At 39.6% G+C, this 7,862-nt stretch overlaps 1 pseudogene; it reads right to left on the bottom strand.

The window, feature by feature from the left end:
• Window positions 1-4,529: 4,529 nt before the first annotated feature.
• On the bottom strand, window positions 4,530-4,703 carry LOC110594551 (annotated as a pseudogene).
• Window positions 4,704-7,862: the final 3,159 nt, after the last annotated feature.

The following is a 7,862-nucleotide window of genomic DNA, read 5'->3' as shown; positions in this document are numbered from 1 at the left end:
ATTGTAGAGATGAGGTCTCGTTGCCCAGGTGGGTCTCGAACCCCCGGGCTCAGGCAATCCACTCACCTCAGCCTCGGAAAGGCACGGGATTACAGGCTGAGCCACCGAGCCCAGCAATCCTGGGGTTTTTTTGTTTGTTTTTTAGCCGAAGGACTGGGAGAAGAGTGGCCTGAGAGGATAGAACTCTCTGATCTCTCTGTTGTTAAACAACAAAACCCCATCCCTCCTCACCTGCCAGGTACTGCAGGCAGCATGGAGGCTATGGGGAGAAATCTGACTTCCACTCCCATCTGGTAGTGATGACTCTCACCTTATATTCCCCACCAGTTAAATGTGTATGTGGACACAGTGAGGGCAGGGGATCGAAACTTCCCTTCTCACTTTGTAATAACTATACATTGTTCCTCTCCAGTTTGAGAACTGAGAAAAAAATCATAGAAAGAAAGGAGATGGAGAAGGAGAGACTTTAAACCTATATACAAAGTCCTGGACAGATCCTCAAGTGACCCATGAAACACAGCAAGTTTTAAGAACCGAATTGCTGTGCAAATGCCAGCCAGGATTCCCATTGGCTTTTGGGAGGCCCACGGCAGTGCAGATGGGGATAGCACTGAAAGGGCTTTGAAAAGTAATTTGGCACAGAACTGCAACTCAGAAAGTAAGCCAGGCCTAAACAATTTATACATCTGTTTAAAAGGAAGATCTAAATGAGATCCTCCTCTCATAACATCATATGCCAAATATCTAAACAATAATAGAATATCACTCATTATAGGAAACTGGGAAAATCTGAACTTCAAAGAGAAAAGACAATCAGTGGATGCCAACAGCAAGATTACATGAAATTTGAAATTATCTGATAAAGATTTTAAGGCGGCAATCATAAAAGCTAGTAATTAGAAACATTCTTGAAGCAAATTTGAAAAATAGAAAGTCTTATCAAACAAATAGACTTTTTCATAGTCAAATGGAAAATTTAGAACTAAAAAAGTGCATTAACCTAAATTAAAAATTCACAGAATGAGTTTAATAGAAACATGGAAATAACAGGAAAGAATAAACGTGAAGATAATTCAATAAAAATGATCCAATCTGAGCAATGAAAAAAAATGGTTGAAAAGAAAATGAATAGAACTTCAGAAACCTGAGAGACAATAACATATACCTAATGTTTGTGTCATCAGGGTCGTAGGAAAAAAAGGGGGAAAATGCGTGAAAAAAATGTTCAAAAAAACATTATTTTTGAAAAAATAGTGCAAAAAACTTTCCAAATCTACTAAAAGAAATAAACTACAGATGCAAGAAACCAAGTGAGCCACAGACAAGACAAACCCAAAGAAGTTCACTTTTAGCAATATCATAATCAAATGTCTGCAAACTAAAAATCCTAAAAGATCTAGAGAGAAAGTTCTGAAAGTCCATGACAGATTTCTTTTTTTTTTCTTCCTATTTTAATTTTTATTTAAAATTGTGGGGTACAATTCAGGGCTAGGTATACAAATATTCACCGTGCAGGTGCCCTTATCGATGAGGTGTGCCCTCCTCAGACAGATACCGACTACTGTCAACCCACCTCCCCACTCCCTCACCCCCCTCCCCACTGTTTCCTGCCACTTTCTATCCTTTTCTTATAGTAATACAGTAGCTGTCCAAGGTCCACTTATAAATGAGAACATGTGATACCCAGCTGTTTGTTTCTGTGAGAGATCACTCAGTATTATAAACTCTAATTCCATTCAGGTTGCTGCGAGTTTCATGATTTTGTTCTTGTTTATGGCTGTGTAGTATTCCATTGTGTACATGTACCACATTTTTTTTCTGAGCATGGTAGCACTTTATATAGCATGTAATAATTTATAGAATTTAGTACATGAAGATGGAAGTAAAAATACAGGTTTTTGTTTTGTTTTTTGGAGTTAGAGTCTCACTGTCACCCAGGCTGGAGTGCAGTGGCACACTCATGGCAACTGCAGCTTCAACCTGCTGGGTTCAGGTGACTCTTCCACCTCAATCTTCCAAGTAGCTGGAACCACAGACATGTGTCATCCTGCCCAGCAAATTTTTATTGATTTACTGTAGAGATGAGGTCTCAGCTCTGCGCCCCGCAGAGGACGCGACACCACGGTCGCCAGCAGCGTCACAGGTGCTGAAGGAGGGACGTGTTCCCCATGGCAGGATCCAGGGGCGAGGCAATACTCTCACCTCAGCCTCACAAAGTTCTAGGATTATAAGCATGAGCCACCGCACCCAGTCAAAATACAGGTTTTTAAAAATGCCATGGATAATTTTTTGAATGTCATAAACATACCTTTTTTTTTTAGTTAGAGTCTCACTCTGTTACCTAGGCTAGAGTGCAGTGGCTCACTCATGGCCACTGCAGCCTCGACCTACTGGACTCAGGTCATCCTTCCACATCAACCTTTCGAGTAGCTGGAAGGTGTGCGCCACTATACCGGGCTAGTTTTTAAAAGTTTACTCATTGCAGAGACCAGTGGACCAGGTTGGGACATACCTATTAATAAAGTTGGAATATATCTAATCTTTAAAATGAATGTTAGGGAGGCCTACATAATATTCTATAACCACGAAATCCTGGAACAGATAGAGTACGGGTGTGGCCATCAATCCACACCCCTAAAATTAAGGCAAAATATTTAAACATTTATCCAGTAACTATGTATAAACCAATCTTTACTCTTTTTATACCTTAAAAAATTGTTGACCTTAATGAATGATTACACCTGGGAAACTGCACCTGACCTAATAGCCTGCTTCATCTACTTTTCTTGGGGTTACTTTTGCCTGACAAAAAGCAACAATTAAAGTTTCCCTTCTCTTTTCCAAGATTTAAAAAACAATCAAAGCATTATATAGAAATGCCTATGCTGAGTAATAAATGAAAAACTGAACTCAAATGATGTATGCACATGGACATCATGTACACTGGTATACTCGTACCATGTAACACTAGACCGCTTACAAACAGTTGGTGACATAGAATAGTGGTTTTCAAGAAACCTTTTATTTACCTATTTGTTTTTGAGTTAGTCCCACTTTGTCACCCAAGATGGATTGCAGTAGCAGTCACAGCTCACCACAGCCTCGATCTTCTACTCTCAAGAACCCTTCTGCCTCAGTCTCCTGAGTCGCTGGGACCACAGGCGCACACTACCACTCCCGGCCAATTTCTAAATTTTTTTGTAAAGACAAGGTCTCACCATGTTTCCCAGGCTGGTCTCAAACTCCAGGGCTCAAGCAATTGTCCCGCCTCAGCCTCCCAAAGTGCTGGGGTTACAGGCATGAGCCACCACGTTTGACCAAGAAACTTATTTAATCAGATCTTCAAAGGGTTCTAAAAACCTGCATTCTTAACAGGAATGCAGATGATTCCAGCTTTTTTTTTTAATTGGAAAATATAGTTTATTTAGAAAGTAAATTAGAATAGAGAGGAGATTCACCTCCCCAAGGTAGGGAAGGGAACCAAGGCTGGGAAACATGGCAACCATGGCTCAAGGAGCCACACGGTCAGACCATGGTTTAACAGAGCAATGACGAATGGCTACTTAAGGTCAAATGCTTTTCGATTCCAGCTTTTGATTAAAGTATGGCTAGGTGCCAGACACGGTGGCTCATGCCCATAATCCAAGCACTTTGGAAGGCTGAGGCAAGAGGATTGCCTAAATTCAGGGGTTCAAGAGCTGCCTGGGCAGCTGGGAGATGGTCAAGACCCCATTTCCACAAGAAATCAAAAAATTAGCTGGGCGTAGTGGCACATGCCCGCGGTTCCATCCACCCGGAAGGTTGAGGTGGAAAGATCATCTGAGCCCCAAAGGTCGAGGGTGTGGTGGCCGTGAGCATGCCACCACACTTCAGCCTGGCCAACAGTGAGTCTCCAACCCAAAAAACAAACAAAAAACAAAAGTGGCTAGGGGAAGCAATTTTAGCATTTATTGTGTGTCAGATTACATATACATAAGTCATGTAATTGAGCAAAAAATTTATTATGCAAAACATTAAGATACCGAAATACACTATTTAAAAAATGAAATAAAGTGAAATTATATGTATATAGGTATATTCATAAGTACAGTAGTCCCCCCTACCCACAGTCTCACATTTTCTGCTTTCAGTTACCCACAGTCAACCATGGTCTGAAAATAGATGCATATAGTAAAATAAGATATTTTGAGAGAAAGAGAAACAGAGAAGGACCAACCATATTCACATAACTTTTATTACAGTATATTGCTATAATAGTTCTATTTTATTAGTTATTGCTGTTAATCTCTTACTGTGCCTAATTTATAAATTAAACTTTACCATAGGTATGTACGCATAGGAAAAACATAGTGTATAAAGGGTTTGGTACTATCCAAGGTTTCAGGCATCCACTGGGGGACCTGGAATGTATCCCCCCAGGATAAGGGGAGACTACTGTATGCAAAACCAAAGCTACACAGCAGTGAGAAACATTAACAGGGAAAATTCAAGTTATAAGAGAAGACCTTCTTCTGAATTTCCAGGTTTCATCAAGCATCAAACACCACAAATCTTTTAGTCCTTTTCTTGTACATTATTCTATATCCACATTCTCTGCATCTGATTGGATCCCTGGATTTTAGTTCATTTTCTGTGTGACATTCTCCACAGATAAATATCATTGGCTGTTGCTTTGGGGATTGAAAATCCTTCTGAGTGTCCATTGTTAGTACCTATGCAGAACCCAGAAAACTTCTTACTCCACACTTCCAAATAGAACCCCACTTGTCGCTGTCTGTACCACATTTTTTTAAATCCAGTCCTCTTTTGATGGGCAACATGGTTGGTTCCATGTTTTTGCTATTGTGAACAATGCCGCAATAAACATACATGTGCAGGTATCTTTTTTATAGAGATACCTGAGTTATTCCGGGTATATTCCCAGTTGGGGAATTGTGGGGTAATATGGAATCACCACACTGATTTCCACAGAGGCTGAACTAGTTTGCACTCCCACCAACAGTGTAAAAGTGCTCCCTTTTCGCTGCATCCTCTCCAGCATCTGTTATTTTTTGAGTTATTGATGATGGTCATTCTGACTGGTGGTATCTCAGTGTAGTTTTAATTTGCATTTTCCTTAATGACTAGTGAGGCTGAACATTTTTTCATATATCTGTTGGCTGCTCTTATGTCTTCTTTTGTGAAGTGTCTATTCATATCTTTAGCCCACCTTGTAATGGGGTTTTGGGGTTTTTTTCTTTTCAGCATGTTTGAGTTCCTTGTAGATCCTTGATGTTAGGCCTTTGTCAGACATGGAGTTGGCAAATATTTTTTCCCAGTCTGTGGGCTGTCTCCCTGCTCTCTTGATGGTTTCTTTGGCTTTGCAGAAGCTTGTCAGTTTAATGAGGTCCCACTTGTCTATCTTATCTCTTATGACCTGGACACCTCGGGTTTTGATCAGGAATTGGTTGCCAGTTCCAACTTCCATAAGAGTGTCTCCTGCATTTTCTAAGATTCTTACAGTTAGAAGTTTTGCATTTAGGTCTGTGATCCATTTAGAGTTAATTTTTGTGTATGGGGATAGGTAAGGGTCCTGTTTTAATCTTCTGCATGTGGTCAGCCAGTTTTCCTAGCACCATTTACTGAATAGGTTCTCCTCTCCCTAGTAGTGGTTGGTGGAGGCTTTGTTGAAGATGCGTTGGTTGAGAAATTGAGGTTTTGCTTCTGGAATCTCAATTCTATTACATTGGTCTATATGCCTGTTCTTGTACCAATACCAGGCTGTTTTGATTATTGTAGCTTTATAATATACTTTAAAGTCTGGGAGTGTGATACCTCCTGCTTTTTTTTTTTTTTTTTTTTGCTGAGGATTGTTTTGGCTATTCTTGGTCTTTTATGTTTCCATATAAATTCCTGTATTGTTTTTTCTAGGTCTATAGTAGAAAAACAATTTCAATAACAGTGAAATCATCATAAAAAATGATACGGGTTAGAAGAAAGGAGCAAAGTATTTTTTTTAACTGCTGGAAGAGAATGACTCTCAATCCAGAATTCTATACCAAACAAAAATATCTTTCAGGAATGAAGATGAAGTGTAACCTTCTCAGTGAACTATATAACATGATTTATCTCAAATAAATCACTTAACGTTGCATCTCAAGGTACTAGAAAAACAAGAACAAACTAAAACCAAATTTATTGCAAGGAAAGAAATAATAAAGATCAAAGCAGAAATAAACAAAATAGAAGCAAAACAAAACATCAATAAAATCAAGTTAATTTTTTGAAAAGATGGGCCAGGCTCGGTGGCTCAGCCTGTAATCCCAGTGCTTTGGGAGGCCGAGGTGAGTGGATTGCCTGAGCCCGCGGGTTCGAGACCCACTTGGGCAACTTGGCGAGACCTCATCTCTACAATAAATTAAAAATGAGCTGGGCATGGTAGCGTGCGCCTGTAGTTCCAGCTACTTGGAAGGCTGAGGGGGAAGGATTGCTGGAGCCCAGCAGGTCGAGGCTGTGGTGGCCGGGTGTCCAGTCTGGGTGACAGAGTGAGACTGCAACTCAGAAAAAAAGAAAAAAAAGAAAAAGATGGACAAAATTTTACACATTTGTCAAGCACAAATAGTTCTAAAATAAAGTCCAAAAACATTCATTTTACCTGCTTGCTAATGTATATTTGTACTGTTAGTGGCATTTTGTCAATTGTCAATTCAAAGAAAAGCTATCACTCATCTAAGAGTACAGGAATCAAACCCCAGTAATTTTAGTATTACTGTTTATTACTTCCTTCTTTATAATGTATTTATTATAGAGATGGGGGTACCAGTGAGGATTTGCTACATAAGTAGGCTGCATAGAGGTGAAGTTTGAGATTCTAGGTGGCCCTCACTCACCTGGTAGTGGGCCAGGTACCCTTTGTGTTGTCATGTGGACCCCATCTTTTCCCCCTCCCTCCCTTCTCTAACAGTGCCCAGTGACTGCCAATCCCACCCTTGTGCTAATATGACTAGTGTTCAGGTCTCATTTATGAGGTCTGTGGAAAATGATGTTGGTAATTTGATGAATATTTCATTGAATCTGTAGATTGCCTTGGGTAGGATGGACATCTTGATAACATTGATTCTTCCAACCCATGAACATGGGATGTCTTCCCATTTGTGTCATCCTTAATTTCTTTGAACAGTGTTTTGTAGTTCTCATTGTAAAGGTCTTTCACTTCTCTGGTCAGGTGGATGCCAAGGTATTTCATTTTTTGTGTGGTTATTGTGAATGGGATTGTGCTTTTTTATTTGGTTCTCTACCTGCTTGTTGCTGGTATATAGAAATGTTATCATCTTTTGCACATTGACTTTTTTTAACCTGAGACTACCAAAGTCATTTATCAGTATGAGGAAGCTTTTGACAGACTTTCTAGGGTTTTCTAGGTATAGAAGTATATCATATTTTCTTCAAAAAGAGGTAGCTTAACTTCCTCTTTTCCTATTTGGATACCCCTGATTCACTTCTATTTCCTGATTACTCTGGTTAGGGCTTTCAACACTATGTTAAATAGGAAAGATGAGAGTCGGCATCCTTGTCTTGTTCTAGTTCTTAGGGGGAATGCTTCCAGCTTCTGCCCATTGAGTAAAATGTTGGCTACAGATTTATCATAGATGGCTCTTATTGTTTTGAGGAATGTTCTTTCTATGCCTAAATGTTTTGTGGCTTTTATCAGAAGGGATACTGGATTTTGTCAAATGCTTTTTCTGTGTCTAATGAGATAATTATATGGTTCTTGGTTCTACATCTGTTAATGTGCTGAGTTACATTTATGGTCTTGTAAATATAAAACCAGCCCTATATCCCAGGAAGAAGCCCACCTGGTCATGGTGGATGATTCTTGAAAT

The sequence above is a fragment of the Carlito syrichta genome, unplaced genomic scaffold (genome assembly GCF_000164805.1).
Source record: "Carlito syrichta isolate Samal-C Ts95f unplaced genomic scaffold, Tarsius_syrichta-2.0.1 Scaffold316198, whole genome shotgun sequence".
NCBI lineage: Eukaryota > Metazoa > Chordata > Mammalia > Primates > Tarsiidae > Carlito > Carlito syrichta.
Note: the sequence above shows the minus strand (reverse complement) of the source record. Positions and strands in the feature narration are given on the sequence as shown.